Genomic DNA, 27344 nt, shown 5'->3' with positions numbered 1-27344 from the left:
AGTGAATATAGTCAGCTCCTGACGCTGTATCATGAGCTTGCTCAAGGGCAGTGTGTAGCTCATGTAATGAAAATAATTCATTATAGTCTTCGCCATTGTCTGAGGTAAAATTTATTCTCTTCTTCTCCTGCTGTTTCTGGTAGTGTTTAAATTCAGGTACGTAATTGGACGAAGAAGAATGTTTGGCGAGAGTTTCACCAAGCTTGTTGGCAATATCAGATTTATCAGTTAATACCCGGTCACCATCCTTCAGATGATGAACAGTAGATCTGGAACCTTTGCCCGTAATTCTTTGTATCATATTCCACACCTTAGACATGGGTGTACGGGAATTAATTTTGGAGACATAGTTCCTCAAAGACAGGCGTTTACTCTGTTTAAAAGTGCGTCGAGCCTTGGCATTTAAAATTTTTACTCTATCTAAATTATGTACTGTAGGGTGGCGGCGAAAATACTTTTCCGCTTTCCTCCTACTCTTTCTGGCCTGTTAACAGTCATTAGTAAACCATGGTTTGCGAACATGTGGAATTGCAGAGGACTTGGGGATAGTTTGGTCAGCAATGTTATTGATTATATCTGAAAACAGCTGTATAGGATCTTCGCTGTTTACAAAAACATCAGGTTTTAAATGATCAATACAAAGTGTTTTATATAAGGACCAGTCAGCCTTCTTGAAGTTCCGTCTGGATAAGGGTGGATCATCCCCAGGGATAATGCCTTTAAGAATAGTTGGGAAGTGATCACTCCCACACAGGTCATCATGCACCTCCCATTCGAATTCATTACACAAATTTGAGTCGGCAAATGATATATCCAGGGAAGAATATGTTCCCGTAGCTGGATGTAGGTAAGTAGCTGAATCGTCATTGAAAATACATAAGTTATTATCAGATATGAAATCCTCGATGATTTACCCTTCCTATTTGTGTTGACACTTCCCCAAAGTGGGTTGTGTCCGTTAAGATCGCCCGTGATTAAACATGGCTTCGGGAGTTGATCATATAAATTTTGAAGATCTGATTTGTGAATATTTGAAGAGGGCGGTATGTACAAACTGCACAATGTCAGCGCCATGTGCAAAGTAATACGAACAGCTACAGTTTGCAATGGTGTATTTAGAGCGACAGGGCTATGGATGACGTTGTGATGTACTAAAATAGAAGCTCCTCCAGTTGCACGATCCCTCTGAGGAGAAAAAGAATGGTAAGCATCATACTGTCTCAATTTAAAATTATCTGTATCTTTAAGATATGTCTCTTGGATACAGAATGCCGACGGTTGATGATCTTGTACGAGTAACTGTAACTCGTTAAAGTTATTTTTAATCCCTCTGCAGTTCCATTGAATTATATTGGCCAGCTGAGTCATGGTGGCTCAATGGGCGATCTTTCGCGAGAACGTGACGGGGGTAAGCACCTCCGCTCGTCCTGTGAGTATGGGGTCACCTCCATGTCTAGAGGCCCAAAAGTATTTTGTAGAGGAACAACATGTGTTTCTGTCATATGTAATTTTTTACCTTTCTGCTTTTTCACTGGAATAGTGGGTGGTTGTGATGTGGCTAGTGGCGAAGCAGTCAATTGTGATGACTCAGACTGAATTTCTGTCTGAGACTCAGACGTTATTTGAGTGACTGGGGCAGTAGATTCTTTCGGTTCAGAAGCAGGTTTGTTAGATGAAAACACAGATTTTTCTGATTTGACCCAGGTCAAGTCAGTTTGACATGCAGCTGAGGACATTGCTACAGAACGGGTAACTGCAGCAGAATATGTTATATTTGATGGGGTTGAGGACTGAGTGGTGAAAAGTTTTTTGGCTTCAAAATAAGAGAGATTTTTTTCACATTTTATTTTCATTATCTTCGATTCCCTTTGATATATAGGGCATGACCTTGAAGAAGCAGCATGAGTCTCTTTGCAGTTAACACACTTGAGATCATTCTCGCAACCTGTGCCATCATGAGGATCGCCACAGCGATAACATACTGCAGGATTACGACATGAGTAAGTCCCATGACCAAACTGTTGACATTTATAACACCGGAGTGGATTGGGGACAATACACATCCACCCCGATGTTAAGATATCCTGCCTTAATTGACTGTGGTAAAGAAGGTCTGGCAAATGTTAGAAGATATATATTTGTTTTAGTTACAATTCCATCCTTTTTAATGGTGAAACGTTTCACTGCTGTAACCCCCTGATCTTCAAGCTCAGCTGCAATATCCTCTTCACTCATATCATACAGAGAGCGTGCCCTGTCACGTATGATACCACGGCACGAATTAAGAGTTTTGTGCACGGACACGGCAACTTCTATATTGGCAAATGTTTTAACAGACATAAGATTTAGAGATTGCTGTCTCCGTGCGCACTCAACTAACAGTGAACCATTACGGAGACGGGTGACATTTTTCACCTCCCCACAGATCCCATAGATAGCTTTTGACACGGCAAATGGGTTGAGTTTGTTAGGCAGAAAATCAGTTGCTTCGATTAGCCCAGGAATCAGTGGTTGAATTTGTGTCGGATGGACGATCTAGTTCGTCCAGACGTCGTTTTTTGTCATGTCGAGTTGAACCAGCTTGTTGGAAAGTCATGGCGAAAGGAAAATCATTCACCATCCCTGCTCCCCACCCACCATGGAGTGTCAACAAGGACGGTGTCTATTAGCAACGGGTATCCAAGATGCTGACACCAGGGATACAGGGATAGTATACTCCAGCGAATATGACACGAATAGCTGTATTTGTCGACCAATTCAATGCCAGACTGGTTCGGCCCTAGACAAGAAATTAGAGACATACATCATTCGGAGGTCAACATCACTAGATTGGCCCATGAGCCACCGCCTTCTGGCATAGGACTCTAGGCAAATTATTATAGTATAGAGTATGATAATAACAAACGCTCATTGTCACAAATGTACAAACATGCACAATAATTGCTGAGGAAGTTTGTCCATGCACAGGGCATGGCGTGACCAGCCGATTGATAGAACCGGGCCAGTTCTACCACCCGTCTAGGTGAAGTCAGGGCCAAAGTGGTGTGTTGAGTAACAGGAACGTCGTTCGAGGCCCCCATTACCCTCAACCACCAGGATCCCCTCCTCCACCGACACAGGGACGCAACCCACGGCCAACGGATTGGTGGACCAAATATGCCCCCGGATCCACACGGGGGGTTGGCGAGCACTTAGCGTTACCCAGCACCCACCACGAGGAGGTGGCTCGCCATGGGTGCTTATTTTATAGAGACATTAAAATAGACTTTTCTCCCTACGACAAGGAAGTACTGGATTTGAGAGTACACTGGATTCATGGTGTAGTATCCAATGAATTCCTGGATTCCTACTTTAGGAGATTTGGGAAGGTGCTGAGCATAACTCCTGAAACTATGTTAATTGGGGGATCCCCTGTTCAGACTGGTGTGAGAACTGTCCAGTTGCAAGTTGACAGTGGAAAAGCTGAAGATATTCCATATATTGTTAGACTGGGTGACAGAATGTCCATGCTAGTCACTGCCCCGGGTCGGTTGCCAGTGTGTCTAAGGTGTTATCACCTGGGCAAATCTACTGTGTGCAATGTCATGGCTTTGTCTAAATTTTGGTATCGAGGGGCTGTAACAATATTTTCAAAACATTATGTCGACCTTTTTCAGAGGGAGACTTTTCGTTTTGTTTGACAGTCCACTGCTAAGCCTATTCGGAGGTCTGTGTGCTATAAACCTATTTTGGATGGGGGTTTGGGTGTAGTTCACATCCAATCAAAATTATATTCTTTTTATTTAAAGCACATTCAAAATCTTTTGCATAATTCTTCAACTAAGTGGACATTTTTTGCAAAATATTGGTTAGGAATGTCTTTACGTCACTATTGTCCTACTTTTGCTTCACTATTATTTCCTCATTCTGAGACGATGCCATTATTGTATCAGACGTGTTTATTGGCTTTAAGACAGTTTGAAGCTGTCAATTCAAATTATTTGATAGATATGTTTCGGTTTACATCAAAACAGTACTATGCTTGTTTATTACAAACTGTTGTGGAAAATAAAGTTGAAACGTTGTATCCACGTATTCCTTTTCAGCAGGTTTGGCTTAATCTACACAATTCCTTCGTGGATCCACTTTCGAAATCGGTCAATTATCGTCTCATCTATGATTCTCTCCCCTTGGGGTATACACTTTATACTCGGGGAATGTCTATCACTCCTAACTGTCCACTCTGTCGTATAGCAATAGAAACTTCTGACAATCTTTTCATCTATTGCTCGTGTGTTGATGTTTTGTGGGATATCGTTTTCCAGTGGTTAGATCAATTGTCTTTTGGCTTATTGGAAAGATCTAACGAAGTCATTCGGTTTAATTTGGTTCCTAAAATTCCAAATTCTTATAAAAAATCATTATGCATTTACCTTTTAACTTTGGCAAAATATACAATTTTGCTTATTCGGAATTCAAATAAATTTGAGCACAGAAAATTAAATGGAAATGATATCATGTTGCGTTTTCTATGTTTCCTTAGGACACGTGTCAAGGTTGACTTTTGTCGCTTTCCGCTATCTGTCTTTTCCTGGTACTGGCTTTCAACTTCAGTATTTGGTAAAATCAATCCCGATCATTTATTAGAATTACATATTTAACTTAATAGATAAATATATGCACATACTTTTGCTCTAACTGACTGACACTTTGTAGCCATAATGTGGCATAAAAGTTTGTGAATCTATCTATATATTATGTACGCTTCATTTGAGTTTATTGGTTTACGTACGCTTCATTTACCCTTGTTTCCTTTTCGAAAGCTTCATTTATGCTCGCTTCATTCAGTTCATACTTCATTTGATCTTTATATTGTAAATATGTATTGTGCATGTAGCCAGGTTTTGGCATGTGTAGCATTTTACATAGTGATGTTGTGCATGTATATTGTTTGTATAGTGTGACGTATATAGTATGTGCATGTTGATGATTCTTTATATATATATATGGTTTGATTGGTTGTCAGTTAGAATATGGCATGTTTGTTTGTATTTCTCGTTTGTTAATATATATTATGTATGCTTCATTTACGTGTGTTTCATCTAGATCTATCTTCATTTAATGTATATAGTGTGAATGTGTATTGCATGTAGCCAGGTTTGGCAATTTCCTCTTTTAGTTCTTTAGTTGTTAGCGCTGCAGGGCAAAACTTCTTTTTTGTGATATACTTTTAGGCCGAGCTTGTAAATTTGTTATATGCATTAAATTTTATCAAAAAGAAAAAAAAAGTATCTGTTCTTATCAGCTTAATATCTGATACGTGTCCTATTGGAGACATCGATATTAAACTGATTTTTGCAACGGGATGAGGTGCCACGGAGCTTGCTCCGCCCTCATCACGGGTTGACCCGGTATTGCAGTACCTCCGGGAATGGCTCACCACTCATAATACAATTCAAAAAATAGAACGCTTAACTTAGCCCTCTCTTTTCCACATATCATTTCCCTTTTTTAATCTCACTTTGCCTACCTTTTCGCGCGTCCGTTTCACTGGAGGCACCATGCAACCACTTCCAAACTGAAGAAATGGACCCATCCACTCAACCACATTGTACTCCGACCAAATCAAGCCCCGGGAAGTTCCTCAAAGTGATTTATTTTCCACTTGCAGTTTGTCTGTCCCAGTATCCAAGGACGTTGGCCATGTCGCACGCCGGACATTATGTCGTAGACAATCACACTCTTACAACCACATTCTGTCCCCTCGGCGCGTTTCTCCCGGGTCACTTTCCATTGAAATTTCAAAATTTCTTTAACTTTCATTTTATTCCTTAATTGAAACAACATATTTGACTAACATTCACCTATCTTAACATTGTTTTGATACTTGAAAGGTATTTTATGTTTAGTGGATTAAATAGTCCACGCGGTCAGTTGCAGTGTTTTTTCACGCAAATCTGGGCGCGACATTTTCTAAGTCGGAACTGCACAAACTCTTCCAATTGCTGTATCCACACGCCTCGTTCATTAAGCGCCGATCCACTGGCTCATTGCGCTAGCTGCAGGACGTTTTTCCTACGTCGGTCCGCCTGCGCTGTTTATTCAAAGAAGTAAATAAGGCTATTTACACATTTTGTTGCCTTTACACAAACTGTCAAATTTCTCCACAAAGATGCGCAGTTTGGCCGTGGCACTCGTAGGCGGTCCAAAATTCCATGTATTTTGCGTGTTATATTGGAGGTGATAATTTTGAAAAGAGGTAATATAGATGTCTAGCCCTTTAATGGGATGCTGTGGGTTTATAAGTATTTTGCCGGCGCAAGCCGTCAACGCTTCTCTGCCTTTTTGCCCAAGACCTAATCCTAGGACTGGTGGACGACATCGACAGCATCAGTGGTGATTATAGTAGACTTGTTTTGACTTGATTTTCATTTTGACTCTGTTGTGACTTTTCTCTGCTACAGGCCGACGAGAGGGACTTGCTACCTCGGAAGCAAGTGGACCGGTATTGTTCACCTCCAAGTTTTGTCGTTGGACCATGGCGTGGACCAACGCTTTTGCAGTTAAAAGCCTCTTTCCCTTACCCAGTTAAACGATGCCAAGGCACGGTTGACAGTCAAGGCTGAGTGCAGGGCGAGACATTTTCCTCGAAATCAACTTTTCTAATGTGGTTAAGAGTGCTCTATCCGAGTTTAGAGGCTGAGATTTAGAGGCTGTCTGGAGGCAGAACGTAGAGGGTGTTGGTCCCTCACGTTTCACAGAAGGCGAAAAGCTGAGATATTATTGAAAATTCATTCACTACCCTTTAGCAATGATAATGTTGTATTCTCCATGTATAGACGCCAAGTTGTGACATTAAGGGTGCATTGGTTACATCATACAGTTAGAGAAAGTTATGTGGCACATTACTTCTCCAGATACGGAACAGTTCTCAATATGGAATATGATTCATGTATATTTGACTGATGGAGCTAAGGTCTTCAGTGGAGTGAGACTGATAACTACTGAGCTGGCAGAGAATGAGGAGAATCTCTTGCTCCATATCTTAAACATCGATGATGGAATGGCGATGCTTGTGACTGCTCCAGGTCATCCTCCAATATGTCTGAAGTGTGGTGAGACAGGACACCAGATAATTGCAAAGACATATTTCACAGGAGGGTGATGAGACAATTGCGGGACTTCCTACTGACCATGAAGAGAATGATGATGATGGCTTCACGTCAATACGACGGAAGTCACGGTCAGGCAACAGGAGTGGCCAGAAGAAATTCAAGGCCAACATTGCCAGTGATGTAAGCCAGGCTTCATATTCAGCCATAGTTGCTCACAGTGTTACTACACCCTCAACGGGTGAATGCGCTCAAGTTCATGAGCCACCTTAAGACGAACATAACATTTTATATCCTGTTGCTGATGACCTTGGACATGTCCCCCTACTTCGAGATAGAATGGCGGCCATAACGCAGCTTTCCCACATGAGGGAGTCAATTAGTTATTCTTGGTGTTTATACTTGTTCCATTATTCATTTTTTTCATCCTACGATATTATAAATGTTTCAATTTTTAACAATCAATTGTAACGGGTTCTATTAAATAACCCTAGTAAAGTGAATAAATTATCACATAAGTTTCATTCCACAGGCATTGACTTTCTTTTCCTTCAAGAGACCCATGTGCATTCTTTGGTTTAAGCTAAGTTATTTGAGCCCTTTGGTCTTTTGGTTCTAATAAGAGTAAACGAGTTGGCATTTTAATTAGTAATAGGTTTGGTTTTACCATAGATCAATATCATTATGATGTTGATGGCCGATACATCATAGCTGACATTCATATTGGGGTTTCTAGGATTAGGTTAATCAATATTTACGCACCAAATGTGCCAGCTGAGAGAGTTTTTCAATCGAATCTCTCACTATTTAGTCACAAATAGGCATAACATACTGGGTGGGGATTTCAATTGTGTTGTTAACAATAAAGTGGGTGGAAATAGGTCTGTCACACAGCAAGGGGATAACATCATCAAGCAATGGGTCTCGGACTTTTTCACTGTCTGATGTTCTTCGATTTCTGTTTCCAGATTTAGTTGGAGGCTCCTGGTCAAATGCTGCTGGTGTTGGTTCTCGACTTGACCGGTTTTATTTCGCCTGACGTTTACTGTCTGCTATCGACACTTCGACTATCACCCATCCCCTGTGCATTTTCTGATCATGGTTAAGTGTCGGTAAGTCTCAAGGATTTTGAGGGTGTAGATTTTGGTCCATCTTTTACTGGAAATGTAACAGCTCTGTTTTTGATTCAGCTTTTAAAAATTCTCCTTACAGGGTTTTGTAATGCCAATGTTGCCCCTTTGGAAAATATTACTCTTGGCTGGTGGGATACATTTAAGGTTGAAATTCAAAATTTATCCGTTTAGTGTTGAAAGGAATGTCCTTGTCACGTGTATCCCCCCGAAGAAAACCAAAACCGGAATCTATGCCAAGCTGAATCCTCTCATCCTGGACTGTGTGTTGATGAAAAATTGAAAGTCAAAAAACAACTAAGAGATTTGGAAATAATGGGATTTAAGGTCACCTTATCTGGTTTAAGGGTAAAGACCTGAAAAAAATTCTGAAAAACCTTCTAGTTATTTTTTTCGCAAGGAATCGAAGAAGGGTAAGAAAAAACTATATCTTCGATTTTGGACTCTTCTGACAATTTACGTAAATCCTTCAAGACATCATGGATGTTTTTGCTGATTTCTATTCAGACCTGATGATGAGAAAATGTGTGATGAATTCCTTACTGATCTACCTAGACTAGAAAGTGATATCTAAAGAGGAAATTTCATCAGACCCTAAGGCTATGGAGAATGATAAATCTCTAGGTCCAGATGGACGTACTAAGCAGTTTTATGTCTTCTTTTGATGTTCTTGGTGATGTGCCTTTACGTCTTGTCAATTTGTTTCTCTGAAGGTACACTGCCGTCATCTTCTAAAACTCCCTTATCACTCATATTTGCAAGGATGTTAATAATGCAGAAAATGTTCGCAAATGGCGCCCTATTTCATTGCTAAATCTCGATGTCAAAATTATATAAAAATATTATGCACACGATTAGGCCCTGTAATGGAGAACATTGTTCATCTAGATCAAACTTGTGCTATACCAGGTCGGTCTATACAGGACAACTGCCATAAAGTTCGCAATGTGCTGGAATATATAAATCAGAAAGATCTACCTTGTGCTTTTTTTAGTTAGATCAAGAAAAGGCCGTTGGATACGGTCTCCCATGAATATTTGTTTAAAGGATTGGACACCTTTTGTTGCTTTCACACAAATTGTCAAATTTCTCCACAAAGATGCGCAGTTCGTCCGTGGTCCGAAATTGCGTGTATTTGTGCGTGTAATAGATAACAACGAAGTATTTTTCCTACATGAACTACAAACTGTTCTCGTATCAGCCCCTGAAGCATTTACCTGCTTCATGTCTTGAGGTATTTTAGACTTATTTGATGAGATTTGGACTTCAGGAACATTCTCTCAATCCTGGCAGAATGCTATTGTGGTTCCTATACATAAGACTGGTAAAGACCATTCAGATGCATCTAATTATCGACCTATATCATTAACTAGCTGCGTTTGCAAAACTATGGAGCAAATGGTAAATAATCGTTTAGTGTGGTATTTGGAGACCAATAATCTGATTTCTAACATTCAGTGTGGTTTCCGTAAACATAGAAGCCCTATTGGCCTTTTGGTTCGATTGGAATCTTTCCTTAAGAATTCTATTGTTAATAACCAGGATGCTGTATCTATATTTTTCGACCTTGAAAAGGCTTATGATACCACATGGAAACATGGTATTTTAAAAGATTTACGTGAATTTGGTGTAAGAGGTAGTTTGCCTCACTTAATATCAGTTTTTAACGGGCAGACAATTTCAAGTCAGAGTGTGGTCTACCCTCTCTGATCGTTACCAACAGGACCAGGGTGTTCCACAAGGCAGTATTTTGTCTGTGACTTTATTTAATATGAAAATAAATAGTGTTTCAAAAGTTTTAACAGATTCAATCAATGGTTCCCTTTTCGTGGATGATTTTAATATCTCTTGTCGTGGCAAAAACATGCGAACTATTGAGAGACAGTTACAAATCTGTCTCAACAAAATTCATAAATGGTGCCTTGAGAATGTTTTAGATTGAGAAAATTTAAACCCGAACTGCATTCACTTCTGCCGAAAATACAAACCTCCAAAATACCCGGACTTAATTTTAAATGGTACACCAATCAAAGTTGTCAAGGAAGCTATGTTCCTTGGTCTCATCTTTGACTCACACTTAACCTTTCAGCCACATATTGAATACCTTAAAAACAAATGCCTGAAGGCGCTTGATTTGTTGAAAGTAGTTTCAAATACAAAGTGGGGAGGAGACCAATATCAACCCTCCTACATTTATACAGTTCACTCATCAGATCTAACCTGGATTCTGACTCCATTGTCTATGGTGGAGGCTGTAAAAGCAACATCAAAATACTTGATTCTATCCATCATCAAGGTCTAAGACTCTGTCTTGGATCATTCCGAACTTCTCCCGTTGACAGTCTGTACATTGAAGCAGACGAACCTTGTCTTGACCACCGTCGTATTCAATTATCTTAAAAGTATCTCACTAAACTGTATTCAAATAAGTCCAATCCTGCATATAGCCGTGTCTTCAATCCCCTGTATGGGGATTTGTATAATAAAAAGTCTTCTCTTGTTCTGCCTCTTGGACTTAGAGTAAAACCTTTTCTTTCTGCTGCTGGCATTGAGCTAGTTAAAACTAATATAGCTCCTCGCTTGTTTTCTTCTCCGCCTTGGCAACTGGTTAGACCACAAGTTGACCTTACATTAAATAAATATAAAGAATAAAGAAACTCATGAATTACACTAAAAACAGGAAAATATTCAATTAAAAAGTAAGTATAGTACATATAAATATTTATTTACAGATGAGTCCAAGGATGGTGGCGCAGTTGCTTGTGCCACTGTCATTGGATCCAGAACAATATCTTCTAGATAAATAGCAGTTTTATTGTTACAGAAGCACATGCCATATTAACATCCCTAAACTATATTAAAAAACACCCTAAATATAAACAATATATCATTTATTCAGACTCTCTTTCATGCCTCCAGGCTACAAAAAATGTATCTTCTTAACATCTACTTTTAGCTGACATTGTTGAATTGTATAATGATCTTGCTACTGGCCAATGTGACATCGCCTTTTGTTGGTTACCCAGTTATGTTGGAATCTTTGGGAACACTATGGCCGACCATGCTGCCAAGGCGGCACTCAACAAATCTGTGACACCGCTTCTCATCCCCTATTCTGATTATAAGGCTGTCATAAGATCATATATCCGAGATCTAATGCAAAAGAAGTGGGACACCCATGTGGGCATCAATAAATTACATGGTATAAAGCCCTATATCGGCTATACCCACTTGGGCTGTCAGTCCAGATTTGAGGATCCTCCTTTTTGTATCCGTTGTGATGAGAGAACCACAGTTAAGCATGTCTTGCTTGACTGTGTTGATTTTGCCATCACAAGGGATAAATATTACAATGTGAAAACTGTAAAGGATCTTTTTAATAATTGAATTCTTAAAGGAAATAGAATTGTTACATAAATTCTGAATGTTTTGAATATGTTTTGTACATAGATAACATATCTTTTAAGAATGGTAATGTAACTGCGATCGTTAGTGGCTGTGCCCTCGAGGGAGGTTGAAGTAGCATAAAAATATTGTCCTCCCAAGAAGGTACGTAAGTCCCAACAACTTTCAAAGTTAATTTTGTTGAACCATACGTTTTAGTCGCAATATGTTTGTTTGTTTGTTTTAAATTCTGGCTAAATATTCCTACCATTGCCAGTGTCCGAAGCGATGGTGTAAATCCAGCCAGGGTCTATGCAGGTAGCAAAGGTACAGTAAGTCCCCATGGACCTGGCATGGTGATCTACCTTTAGCTGCTGGTGATGTATATAGCTCGTGTTTTATTTTGTTTTGTTCAAATAGTTCTATCAGTTTTACCGTTCCACACTAGTTGTATCCATAATTGTGATATTCTAGTTGTGTTATTGTCCTTTGACGACAGTTTTTTTCCCCTTGTAATATGTACATATCCCACTTCAATTTCAAATCTGTTCTCGTCACGATATGGCTGAAACATTGCCGATATTACGTTAAATATTAACTCACTCACTATTATATATATAGATGTGTATAATGATGTAAACATTTATAATTGTATATACATGTCTATGAATGTATAAACATTCTCTTATCTTTTCTGCTAAAAATGTTCTATGTACATTTATGAGTATGCGTGTTTATATATATATATATAATGTGTATAATATATGTAATTGTTTATACATGTCTACATAGGGATAATTTCCATTATGTATTATTATTTATCCCATTATGTATTATTACAACAATAAGTGTTGTAGATATCAAATCAAAATAATATGTATTGTTTCAGCCGGATTAATTAATTTTGATGTAGCATCACTTTGTAAATCTTCCTCTCGCCTTATCTGATTATTCTAGAGCCACTACCCCACCACTGTAATAATTCTTTTATTTGCGGGTAGTTGCTTCATTGTATTTTGAGTATAAAAAGTTTTAATGAAAAAGAAAAAAAGTATATGTTCCTTTGGAACCGATAGTTGCATTGTGTATCAATGAGGTGATATGGGACATTTTTCCACAACGGGAAAAGATATCTCTGAGGTAAGCGTCCGAAACGACATCATGCAGCCAATGAACACGTAGACCCCTGACTTCTTTCTCATATGGAGTGAAGTCAACTTTCACCCGTCTGTAAATAACAGACCCAGCTGTTATCAAAAGTCCCACTCTATTCTCATGTTCAAAGGCGACATACCAACCGCCAGGTGACTCCGTTTTTCAGATGGATAAAACTTCCATGGCCCGGATACCATGGTTTGAAACTGATTGTATAATGTCCAAAATTGCTTCCCTGTCAACATGTCTCACTACAGACTTCACACGTACCGTTAAAGCAGCCTTCCTCTTGTCCAGAAACTTGCAGAAACCATGATGGAAACAATTAAGGGGGAGGGGAGACTCGAAGGTCACACACCTAACCCCCTGGATGCCACAGGGACATATATGTCCTTCCTCTTCACCCCTCACTTTGAAGTCCAATCAACTTCTAGATATACCACGCACATATATATACTTCAGTTTTGAATTCTATGGAAACTTCCTTGTTTCTTGATACCATCCACTATCATCTCAGACCAAGCTAAAGTACTTATAATTGTTTTTCAAATTAAGCTTCATCGTAAATGTCGCCATTTTTTCACCTTATCGAAAAATGCGATTCAGAGCGTTATATGCTGTATGTTTTGAAATGTGGACATCGGATAAATACTGTGAGTATTGAATCTCAAAAATAGCATATTATTGATCACTGGCATCAAGTTTACATGTAACCAGTTATGATAATTCTGAAACGTCGCCGATGAACCCAGAATCGGTTGGGATGTTTTCGAAAATGCACTTACACGAACGCCGAAGTGCACTTTCCGCCATATTGGATGGTGTTTACAAAATCCCGTTTTTAGAAGGCCGGTATTGCGATGTCTATTACGTCGCTCATATTTAAAAGTCAGCTGCTACAAATGCATCATGGAATTCCCCACACATCTTAGAATCAAATTACAAATGGTCTTTGTCACCAATACTAACTGTCTAGCTAAAACCAAACGAAAGATACTAGGTATGAAAACGAACGCTGTGCTCGAAAGACAGCACGTTTGAAATGTAAACAAAAAAAAATCCGATTTTACACTGCACTAGTATTTTTGGAACTTTTCCAGCATCCAGCCGTGTAATGATCCCTGACAATGGCTCAATACGCTTAGAATATTGAGCGGAAAAGTGTCGTAACAAGAAATAGTAAATTAAAAATAGATACAATGCAATCATTTGATAATTCGTATGAAACTGTCAAACTTTTGGTGAAGCGTGACGCCATGACTGACGCAAAAATGACGTAGAACGACAACGGTACTTGTCGGCATTTCTGGCTTCTTTCGTCATTTACAATGTAAGCTATAAAATCATATTACAATGCACAGATAGTCAGATTAATTCTGATTACTTACATCTCTCATTTATGTACAAAAGATCCCTGAATCAAGGAAAAAGTCCTCATAAAATCCTGTGTACCTGTGCCATTTTGAAAGAAATCGGTAGTGATGTCACACGTCAACATTGTTGCACATATTAGCCAATTTCTTTGAGGTGAAGGTCGGTTGAACAAGAGTAAACACAATGCCCATACCATTCCGATTGCACTTTAAGTATTGTGTAGTATATTTTGCGTATCGTTCAGACATTTCTTCATGAAACTGATTTCAGTATCTGCATATATCCGTGTTCAACATCATACCATATGTGGATATAGGGTATGCGTTTTTATTCTTTGAAAGCTTTTGACTGTTTGAATAATATTTACATGGGAAATTGACTCAGTAAGTGTACTTTACCACATTTTAATCCTTTACACAAGTGTTAGAAGATCACACGTAGCCATTACTGCAATATGTGCTTTAGTTCCTGTGATGTACAATATTCAGTACGTTGGGACAAATATTGCAGTGTCATATGAACAGGTTAATAAACAGCGATTTAATTCAACCTTACAAGTAAAACTGTTAATATTAATGAAAATGATTTGTACCTTGTATGAAATGAATAGGCACACATATTCAAAAGACTTGTCTTCTTCTTTGTATTGGTTTGTGTCGTTTTTATAGACAAAACAGTTATGAAAATTGACTGACCAGGTGCGAGTTTGTCAAAATCGTTTTATGATTCATTACCATTGTTTTAGATAATAAAGTCAGTTCAAATTAAAACTTACTTTAATGGCAGAATATCTAACGCAAACAATATTTATACGAAAATTGTTTAAAAATATATACACCAGGTCATATTTTTGATTTGGACAAACCTTACGTCCATATTCTAATAGTTCCATACTGAAAAAGCGATCTCTTTGTGCCTTTCATTGCATACTTATGAAGTGAAACAAATACATAATCATACGAAGAAAAGCGTATATCCTAAATGAATATTCAATGAATATTCAGGTGTTATGAAATTTTAATTTATGCTAAACTGATGCCTGACAGGTGCGCGTGTTGCCCACAATAAGATATGTAGTGAAACCGTGTAATTGTTGATACATTCAGGACACTACTTCAGTGATAAAGCCATTCATTTTACGTTTTGTCTAGAAAGTGTTGAATTCTGACACAGAAGCCGAGATCTTTTACACATTGAGTGGAAATTAGGTTAGATATATACTAATCAGCAAACCAGTGTCTACTTTTTCCGACGTCACAAAACATGCCATGACGTCAACTAAAATGCCGCATTATTTTCAGTTATTTCATTACATTTGAAGATGTGTCTGTTACTCCTTTAATAATGATGCAAAATTAATCAAGATACATCCACGCAAACCGGAGAGTATGGGAATCTAAGAACTAAATTATGTATCGGATTGGGCCATCCGAATTGCTACTACCTGCTTTCTGATGTAGTACACTTGCATCTTTTCTTACAAATTGTGAAACTACCAAAAGGTATCTCCTCACATTGGGGAAATTTGTATTGGAATAGTTTGGTTCACTGTGAACAAAACATAACGAAAATATACGCTCCATATCCACAGCATATTCTCTCCATGTCATCGCAGTTACATTGACCTAATGTAAACCATACCTGAGTTATGACCCCTTATCTATATACGTGCATGACCTTTCTGTCGACGTTTGACGTCATAGAAGAAAATTACATTTATTGCGGGTCATTTTTGATTTTGTGAGTATAACGTTATGCATTAGCACGTAAATCCATTTCATATACACTTATGTCGTTCAGATATCAAGCTGTATTTTCTTCGCTCACACTTTCCGTAAAGATGCCAAGTTAAAAAAATCGTGGCACAGTGCTTTTATTGGTGCACGATAAAAAAGTGATAAATTTACTGTTTTTGAACGCACACAAAAGTTTTGGACAATTTTTAGCAGTGTCTATTTCTCAAACCCTTGAGGTAGCCACTATTATATTTATACCAACGGATAGGAAATTAAATATTCTACATATCTGTGCAATTTCAGAGCCGTACGCAGATCCAGTACCACACGAGCGCAAATCTCGCACAACGTTTACTTTTCAAACCTTACGAAAGTGTGCGCCTGAAAAAATACTCGGCATCCAGGGGGTTAATCAGTGATGACCACCCGTCGACCTGCAAACAAGCAATGTACATTTATCGTAACACAATATAAACAATGCCTCATATGTAGCATAAAACAAAGCACACACTCTCAAGGAGTGAAAGTTACGATACTTGCACCAATCAATGGCAGTTGCTGCGCGTTTATCGTAGCCAAGAGGCCGAACAGCGATGCCGGTTCCCGGCAAAATACCTCAAATCCCTCAGCATCCCAATAAGGGGATGCATATTAACATTAGCCCCTTTACAAAAATTCACCTCCAATATTACACGCCCAAATATACGCAATTTCGTGCCACGGCCAAACTGTCAATCTTTGTGGAGAAATTGGACAAATTGTGTGAAGGCAAAAAATTGTGGAAATAGTTTTGCTTCTTTCTTTGAATAAAAGAAGTGCAGGCGATAAAACGTCCTGCACCTAGCGCCATGAGTCGGAGGGTCGGCGCTTATTGAAAGAGGCGTGTGGACACAGCAGTTGGAAGAGTTTGTGCAGTCCCGCCTTTGAGAAAGTCGCGCGAAGCATGAAAAAAAAGTGCAACTGACCGCGTGGACTAAATCCACTACACTTAAATACAGTTCAAGTATCAAAGCGAATGTTGGGATAGGTGAATTTTAGTCACAAACGCGTTTTTAATTAAGAAATGGAAAGATATTTGAATGTAAACTGACCCGGGAGAAAAGCGCCAAGGCTTCTGGTACTTGCCTACCACTTGAAAACACTTTCTAGGGGTTAGCTGGCGCGTAAGACGTGTTTTATCGACTTAGGCAGAATGTGGTTGTGAGGGTGTGATTGTCTACGACGTAATTTCCGGCGTGCGACATCATGACCGACGTTCTTGAATACGGGGACACAAAACAACTGCAAGTGGAAAATTAATCACTTTGAGGAACTTCCCGGGGCTTGGTTTGGGCGGAGTACAATGTGGTTGAGTGGATGGGTCCATTTCTACAGTTTGGAAGTGGTTGCATGGTACCTCCAGTGAAAAGGGAGGTGACGGCGCAAAGTGAGATTAAAAAAGGGAAATGAAATGTGAAAAAGAGAGGGCTAAGTTAAAGATTCTGTTTTTTTAATTGTATTATGAGTGATGGGCCATTCCCGGAGGGTCTGCAATACCGGGCCAACCCGTGATGAGGGCGGAGGAAGCTCCGTGGCACCTCATCCTGTTGCTAAAATCAGTTTAATATCGATGTCTCCAATAGAAAACGTATCAGATATTAAGCTGATAAGAACAGATACCCTTTTTTCGGGGGAAATTTACATGCGCTGTCGCTGGAGGGCAGCCTAAAATAATACCACGGAAAAGAGATTTGCCCTGCAGCGCTAACAGTAAAAGAACTAAAGAAGAAAATAAACATTAACACTATACATCAAATAAAGAAAGAAATTGAAGGAAGCAAACGTAAATGAAATATACAGAATATATACATAAAATTAGAAAGAAGTCTGCCAAAGCAACTATAAATACTGTTTGAATAAATTATTAACAACGAAGATCAAAACAAGCAATACACACCATATATACATACTCACTAGCACACCTTATACATCACATTGTACACGTAATATACGAACAACTTGCACAACATCAATATACACACACACAGGCAGAGAACTACAGACACAAAATTAATAATCTCGCATCATGCAGCGCACATCTCCTTGCATGCAAGAATATATACGGAGTGCCTAACTGGCGACATGCATTAACAATATATTAAGATATAAACATTTAGACAAGAAAGAGCCTGTACACACACACACTATATATATATATATATATATATATATATGATCAGCATTTATTTTGCAAAAAAAAATAAAAGAAGAAAGCCAATACTTAGATAAGAAAGCCGACGAAGAAAAAAAGCAACAAAAGTCAACCTTGACACGTGTCCTAAGGAAACACAAAAGCGCATCATGATAGAATTCCGAACAAGCCAAATAGTGTACTTTGTACTTTTAAAAGGTAAATGCACAATGATTTTTTATAAGAATTTGGGATTTTGCGAACCAGATTAAATCGAATGACCTCGTTAGATCCTTTTAATAAGTCAAAAGACAATTGATCTAACCACTGGAAAACGGGAAGACGATATCCCACAAAACATCCACACACGAGCAATAGATGAAGAGATGGTCAGAAGTTTCTATTGCTATACGACAGTTAGGAGTGACAGACATACCCGAGTGTGGAAACTATACCCTAAGGGGAGAGCATCATAGATGAGACGGTAGTTGACTGATTTAGAAAGCGGATCCACGAACGAATTATGCAAATTAAGCCAAACCTGCCAAAAAGGAATACGTGGATACAACGTTTCAACTTTATTTTCCACAACAGGTTGTAAGAAACACGCATGATACTGTTTTAGTTAAACAAAACATATCTATCAGATACTTTGAATTGACACAGCTTCAAACTGTCTTATAACCAATAAACATGTCTGATGGAATGGATTCATCGTCTCAGAATGAGGAAATAACAGTTGAAGTAAAAGTAGGACAATAGTGACGGAAAGACATTCCTAACCAGTATTTTGCCCCCCCCAAAAAGACGCCCACTTAGGTGAAGAATTAAGTAACAGATTTTGAGTTTGCTTTAAATAAAACGAATATAATTTCGATGAAACCTATAGCACACAGACCTCCGAATAGCCTCAGCAGTGGACTGCCAAATAAACCGAAAAATCTCCCTTTGGAAAAGGTCGAAATAATGTTTTGAAAATATTGTTACTGCCCCTCGATACCAAAATTTAGATAAAACCATGACGTTGCACACAGTAGATTAGCCAAAAATAGAAATAGAGCGTCCCTCGCAGTGTCTAATACAGAACGGAATTTAGAATGTACAGGGTGAAACTGATCATCAGCACTTATATTCTTGCCTGTTACAATTCCGACTATTTTTTGACTGCTCAATCCAAGAAATACCGAAAGGGTGGTCCAAACTCAAATGCCATTTACCAACAAAAATGCCATGGATTTAAGCAAGATTCAATTTAGAGCCTGACGCTTTGCCGAAAACAATGAACAAGCTGCCAAAAGATGACCAATAGAAGCGTCAGTTGTACCAAAACCCAGCCCATCATCAGCAAAGGCAAAGAAATCCCTACAGTTTTTGTATATTTTTTTCCGAATACAACAGAATAGAGGCTGCAGTGCTAATACATACAGGGATGGTGACAAACCACATCCATGCCGGACAGACCTCGTTACTGGAAATGGCGTCGAAATTTGTTGGTTAATAATGAGCACACTGGATATGTCCAGATATAAATTTTTGAGCCATTTCTTGAAATTTGGGCCAAAGCCAAAAGTGTCCAATACTTTAAACAAAAACTCACGAGAGACCCGATCATAAGCACAGACCCGTGAAGGTCCCGGGGTAGAATAGGCCTTCAGCAACCCATGCTTGCCATAAAAGGCCACTCAGCTTGTCGCTAGAGGCGACTAACGGGATCGGGTGGTCAGACTCGCTGACTTGGTTGACACATGTCATCGGTTCCCAATTGCGCTGATCGATGATGATCACTGGATTGTGTGGTCCAGACTCGATTATTTACAGACCGCCGCCATATAGCTGGAATATTGCTGAGTGCGGCGTAAAACTAAACTCACTCACTCACTAAACATGGCAGACATTTTGGATCTACAAAATCCAACACATCGCGAATTAAATGACAGTTATCCAGAATAGATCGCCCAGGAACAGCCCAAGTTTGGTCTAAATGCACAATGCTCCCTAAAACATTGCCTAAATGCGTGCATAACAATTTGGAGGTAATCTTGATATCAACTTTTAATACAGAACTGGGACGCTTATAGACCGATCCAGTCCCGGCCGATAAGCCCAACCCACTAGTCGTCTTGACGATAAGGGGGACAAACCTCTCGCTAATCGCCAAGTATGGCGTCACAGACCGCGAAACTTGATGGCGTGAGTGATGATTTTGACCTTGATTATTTTGGTACAAGTCGTTTGTCAAAATGATCTAAAGAGAGGGGTTACACATATTTCGTTTTGGGTTATATTCTTAATGTAAAGCTGCATGATGTTAACGAAAACGAGGTAGATGCCCGGTGTAAATCGTATCTGTCTATGAGGAAGCCAGAGTCACCTCATACAGTCACCATTGTGCAGGCTGAGAAGAGGATTACGGCAAGTTATTGTACTTGTCAGGCAGGGTAACTATTTCACTTTTTCTTTGTAATGTACTTTCCATCGTCTTCTGATGGGAAAAGTAAACAGAACCACATGGTCGATTTGCATTTTTTTGACAAGTGAAGGTCATATCTATAAGTAGATCGTCAACAGTAAAAGCTGCGCCTACGTTTGATAGAGGAGAAACTAGAAAACAATAAAACCATTTTATCAATGGTAATAATGCGACATTCTCCTATATTATCACTGTTTAAAGTTGTCATTATGGGTCACAATTAGTCAGGTGACTTCGAAAACCGACAGACATTAGAGTGACATTTTGTTGGGCCACGGTTTTCACCCTGTCATGATATACATTGCACTGAAATATATTTTTTTTCAGAGCATGCAGAACTTGTGCACATGTTATTGGTCTTGTACAAACCATTTCACACTTCAGGAAGATTGGCTACCGTGACCTGCTAGCAGATGTGTCGGTAACAAGCCTGCCACAACAGTGGCACAAGCCAAGGAGACCCAAGAGCCAGCACCTGTAAGTGGCATGGTTATGGCTAAACCATCTTATCTATCATCTAGAAAATGGAAGCCTGTGATGGCAAAATTATCTGGACAGAGGTACTGGTGAAATGAAAGAGCCTAATATTTTATATTGTAATTACTGAAAATTTACAACATTAATGAAATCCAGCAAAACGTACTTGCATAATTTCATAATATCCCCAACTGACCCAGGATCTATTAAAGTTCTAAAGAAACTGACAAGTGCTCCAGTGTGCTACCTCTTGACAGACAATGCACCTGAACAATCCACTACTCTTGGCCTGGTTGAGATGGGATCATCTGTGACATATGTAAATATACAAATAGTATCCGTTATATTCTATCCTGTATTTAATGCATCTATGCAGGTCATAGACACGTAATACAAATAATGGTTTCATGGAGAGACAAATAGTTCAGAAGTCAGTAAAGCCACACTTATTAAGTATAAAGAAACTGTACACTAAAATATTTTGCATTAATGGCACATCCACAGATAAAAAATTTCTGCAAAATTGACGTTTAGTTAAGTATTTGTAATACAGGTAACGTATTATCCCCATACAAGAATTAGACACCACAATATTGAACATGAAAGAACGTTAATCTTCCATACAGTAAATAGTTTCACACATATAATCCGAAACTCAGAATTTGAAAAAAGTAAATTAAATATTTCAACATGCATGATTCAGAGTTATTTTGTGCACTAAGTACATATCCATTACACAGAGTAGGTAATACTTTTCATCATAGCAACAGAGCCTACAAACATGTACACAATATTATTGTATACAAGGAACATGTATATCTGACATAAGCACATGAGCCCTGTCTGCCACTGAATCTTTTTAGAATTAAGAATACTTCTGACTGTTCTCAACAACTGTTGAACTGACATGGAAAATCCAGATTAGCTTTGCAGGAGGTTGTAGTCAAAAGTATGGACTGAACTTTATACACTGAAGTCCCTACATATCACCGGCCTTTAATATCTTCAGTGTTTAGTGACATCTTTTTAAAAATCAGTTGAACAACTCTCATTTCTTTACCAATATCGGCAGAACGTTTGTCAGCATTGCACAAACAAACCAAAGGACAAGGTATGATAAGGGTGGTTTTAGCCCACTAGCAGAATTGGCTGAAAACATGTTACTTGTTTAGAGACATGTTAGCTTTGCATAAAAATGTTACATTTGATATGATCTGAGGTATAAATTCACTGGAAAGGGGCCCGAAATGGGTATTATGTTCCCATTAAAAGTAACAAGAAGTCTGAAATAGCACTGTACCGCAATGACTTATTTACAACTGTCATTTTATTTACAGCCGTTACGATAGGTAGACGTGCTGAAAAACATGTCAGTGTCAATCATGTTTATTAAACCTCAAGGGGCCAAATTAGGGTTGCAAAACATTTAACATTCCATTACTTGCCAATTGTGTCCCCAAAACTCAGTCATTATTCGCACCATTCTTTGCTAATGTAATCCATGGGTCACTTTTACATCATGTAAGCATGATAACCAATCATGTTATACTACGAATCATATGGGCCTGTTTTGGGTACAGCTTCATTTTAACTAGTGAGTGTTACAAGTTAGCATTTACGACCAGTTTTAGCAAACATACAGTTAACATCTCAATCATCATATGTTATTACAATAACCAATCACGTTGCACTAAAATCACAGATCTTGACCTCAAAGAGGCCCATTTCGGGTGAAATATCATTTTCAGCACGGGTTCATATTAACACAATGCAAGTGTTAAAGTCATTATTCAAAAGACTTCTCAGAGTAATTATTCACAACCTTTCCACCTTAAAGATACAAAACATCTACTATTACTCTTCATTCACACAGTCATCAATCTCAGTTTCTGATTAACTGTTAAGAACTGTATGTAGTATTCAAGAGTGTATAAACCTAAGTAGATCAAAATATATAAAATATTAATTTAAAAAAAAATATTGGGAACAAAGGCAACAAGACTGACTTGAAAAGGTGAATGGTCAGTGTCTTAATAAATGATTTACAGATGTTAATTAAAGTTTGTTTCAGCAGTGTACAACAGATTACCAAACTGAAGAAAAGAATTACAATATTTGGATTTGATGTGAAACAGTTTAGTTAAACATTTTAGACTGTTACGAGTGTGTATTTTCTGTATATTTTTGTTATCAATTCAGTAATAATTATTGTTGGGTCACAACATTTAGTGTTTTGAATATAGGTCACATTTCGGTTTAATAGCTGGTCAACACTTTTATAACTCTTGTTTTCCGGAATGTATCTGCTCCTAGTTTTCTATGTGTCTACTTCCGGGAGACTTATTCGAGGGCGTTCTACAGTGTTGACGATGTTTGTTTGTACCCGAACTTTCGGGAACTGACTTAGTAATTATATATAAAGGCGGAGGGTGACACTCACATTCATTCATCTTTGCTGGAGTCACTGCCGACGCCGGACCTACATTATCTGTTGTCGCACCGATCGCTATGTCGACATTCTGCCATAGTTATTCTCTCTCACACCAAGACTTTGGTGAGTTTGCTATATTGTATTTTGTAACCCATTGACTTAGATTTTGTCTGTCTTGAATTGTACCTGAAATCTTCATTGTTATATTGACTTGTGACTTTGTGTACCTTGAACTTTATTGACTTGATTTTGTTCTGTTTTGCTGGTTCACATGGGGTTGCTTGTCACAGTAAATTTTTAACCGTAACAACTGGATAAACAAAGTTTGAAAAAAAAGAAAGAAAAGTTACATGGATTTGAATCTGCATGTCTGATAACAAAAAATCAACAGTCCACTATTACAACCATCAGTCTACATATCCTTTTGCCTCACAATGTGAATTCAAGCTTGTATATTACAATTTACAACTATGTATGACTTTACCTCTGCTTGTGTTCATCATCTGCTAGACCTTGATACAATGTTCTTATCCTAGCTACAAAAAAAGTCCTTTTCGTGCAGTTAAGTGTAGTCATTTTCGTTGAATGAAATCTAATAGGTCATTGGAAACATCAAGGTACATAAATTCTTGGAAAACGCATATGTTCATACATGGCAATCCTGTTGAAGGACAGTGTTATTTTGACGGTGACAGGTGACTCAAAGGTGTTTGATAAACAGATGACAGAAATACGATGATCAAATTCTGCCATAATAACAAAGATTCTCACCTTTACAGTGCTGCTTGATCATATTTTGAAAATCTTCAGACATCTTACTTTTCTAGTAGAGACCAACAACCAAAAAACAATGTTTACTTCTCATACATCAGCCTTGCGAGTGCCTTATGATCTTGAAAATTTTAATATAGATGTTTGGTATGTGTGTTTTAGAGCACAAAACCATTCAACATATAATGTATCATGGTACAGGTGTGTAAATGTGATGGACTGTTTTCAAAGATGTTATTTTATGCCAATGTTTATTTTTTGAGACGTATGGTGCAATTTCAGAAACCGAAAAAATGTACTTTTTTAAAGATTTTGATGTGAGCAAAAGCGTGACCCACCAAAATGTTTAGGTGTGCATTCTAATTTACTCTCTTCATATGTCGTGAAATCACTGGGATGGGTCACGCTTTTGCTCACACTTTTCTATCACTCTGAAAGTCAGAAAATGTACGTTTCTAGAAGATATTGTAAAAAAAAGGTTAACTTTGAGGTCTTCAAAGAGGAAAACTAACAACACTAAAACCATAAAAAATGCAATTGGAAGTATTTATCAACAATTAATTTTTTTATGCTAAATTATCGTGTTGTTAATCATGACATATTGTGGGCAAATAAGGGCCTCTATCATACCTTGTCCTTTCCTTGATCATGTGCAATAAAAAGGTATTCTTCTACCTACAAGTTTAAAGATATTTATTCTATTTGTCAATCTCTCGACATGTATTCTGCGAAGAGCAATTCGTCTTGTCTCTGCCACATCACCAGCCGTCATCTGTGCTACAGAAGATGCTAATGGAGGAATATTTAAATTTACGTTCAGTTCCAAAAGTTTAGGTGTGATCTGGAAACCCTTTTCAGCCATAATTGAATCGCCATCATATATATACCCGTTTGCTTTTAGCTGTCCATTATGGTTTAAAAACCACTCTCTGTACATACATCATTGTCTGCAATTGAACCAGAAAACATCAACACAAACATACCAGACCCTTTTGGATCAATTGCAACTAAACCTTTTAAGGTTGTATTTGATTTATACTGTGAATAACACTGAGGCTGAGAGTCTCTCTCTGTGTTTTAATTTCTGTGCAGTCAATAATAGCTATTGAAGTTGGAAATTCTCCCTAAAAATCTGTAAGCTTCTGTTCTATGGTCGTACTCCAGTGAGGCCAGAAAGATAACTATCCTAACTTTAAATACGTGTGATGCAAAACACTGTTGAATATGACACTAGCAGACTGAACTGACATAGAAAACCAGTAAGCAGTATCTTTCAAATGAAAAACATTTCGCAGTCTACACAGCACAAGGAATAAATCACTCTTGAGAGACACACACTTTTATATCTTTCCTATTCTCCATGTAGTGGACAGGGTTAACGTCAATGGGAAACATAAATGTGAAAAGCACTATAAAGGTCGTAAACGGAAATCCAATATAATATCTAAACAAATTCTTAATGTTTGGTGTGTCGACACTATCTGGCTTGAATTATTCATTTCGTGCCGTGGATTTTTCAGTTGTCACAATTCAGTCTTCCGCTTTTGATTTTCTTCCTCCAGTTGCTGGCATGTTCATTTGCAGGCCACCATGTCCATAGTGGAATATACTGAAAGGAAAACAGCATTTCATGGTCAAACCTATATTCACCTTATGTGAATTGGTGATCAATAATAAAAGATTTATGAACACACATACTTTCCACAGGAACATTTTCATTTCCTGTCAATTTATTATACGAAAACCCAAATGATTTCAATTAAATCTTACGGAAATTATAAAAGTGTCATTTAATAATTTCAGGTGAAGAGATGCAAGATCCAAACAACTCCAGCAGCTGTGTCTGCATGTGGGGTTACAGATTTCCCATTTGAACCCCAACTGCATATTGCGGAGAAAATCACGTCATGTTTAACTCCAGTAAAACAACAGGAGGCTGTAGAGATGGTAAGTGGTTTCAAGCAAGGAACAGAAGAATTACCACTGCTCAGTTTCACAGGATCATGTTCAGACGGAGACCCATCACTGACAAATTTACTAATTCCATCTTATTTGAGAAATCATTTTCATCGGCCCCAACATCATATGGCAAATGGAGTGAGGTGGCTGCTAAAAGGGCCTACACTGAAAAAACACATGAGCGTTCATGTCCATGACTGTGGACAAGTCATCAACCCAAAGCTCAATTTCTTAGGTGCTACACCTGATGGTAAAGTGTGTCATAGGGGCCAAACAGGCATCGTGGAAATTAAATGTCCATTTACAGCAAGAGATTTACCCTTGAGGGAGGCTGCAAATAAAGTATCAAAGTTCTGCTTAAGAGTGGGCCAAGATGATGTGCTGACACTTGATAAGGACCATGACCGTTATGTCCAAATTCTGGGTCAACTTCTTGTTACAGGGGTTCCATTTTGTGAAAATGTGGTGCACACACGAAAAGGTACATTTTGTGAGCGAATATACCCTGACATTGCCCAACCGATGGAACTAATGAACAAATTTGTTGAATTCTACCCCACATATGGCATTCGTACCATTCAAAAGCAATAATCCACATGCTCAACATAAGCAACTGAGCGTTGATGTAATCCCACTAATACAAGTTATGAATGTGAGTCTCTTGAAATAGAAAATCAATGCTATCACTAACAAAAGAATGGGTCAATGGAAACAAACTTATACATGATGCATGTTAAATAGTTGATAACAGAAGCGCACGTAATATATACACATGCACAATGATAAACATACTTTTTTATAGTAACAAACTCAAACAGAATACAAATACAACCCCTTGGAAAAAAACATAACTTACATCCAAAATAATCTAATACATAGCACAACTCGAACTTACACCGACAAGCTCTCAAAAACAAACTAATACCAATATTAAGAAGTAATATGCAAATTAGCTATGGCCAAATATTCTACACATTAAACAACATAAGTATTGCATTTATGTATAGCAAAACCAAAAACACGATCCCTCCAGTGTAAACAATATCAGACATACAAATATCGACAAAATTGCATTCCCAGCAGAGGGGGAACCTGGCAAACTAAGTCAATAACATTGATCGAACTCGTGCTGTGATAGACATAGCGCGGTCGTTAACAAGAGTCACCCACTTCATAAGGAACTAAGGGGGATCATC

General features: G+C 38.2%; 1 non-coding gene and 1 pseudogene across 1 annotated transcript; one reads left to right on the top strand and one right to left on the bottom strand.

Moving 5' to 3' along the window:
* The first annotated feature begins 5240 nt into the window (after window positions 1-5240).
* LOC137274903 (U2 spliceosomal RNA) lies at window positions 5241-5424 on the top strand. Its single transcript, XR_010956255.1, has one exon. It is a non-coding gene; the product is annotated as a U2 spliceosomal RNA (small nuclear RNA).
* Window positions 5425-17372: 11948 nt separating this feature from the next.
* On the bottom strand, window positions 17373-17600 carry LOC137274932 (U2 spliceosomal RNA; annotated as a pseudogene).
* Between the last annotated feature and the right edge of the window lie 9744 nt (window positions 17601-27344).

The sequence above is a fragment of the Haliotis asinina genome, chromosome 2, assembly GCF_037392515.1.
Source record: "Haliotis asinina isolate JCU_RB_2024 chromosome 2, JCU_Hal_asi_v2, whole genome shotgun sequence".
Lineage (NCBI taxonomy): Eukaryota > Metazoa > Mollusca > Gastropoda > Lepetellida > Haliotidae > Haliotis > Haliotis asinina.
Note: the sequence above shows the minus strand (reverse complement) of the source record. Positions and strands in the feature narration are given on the sequence as shown.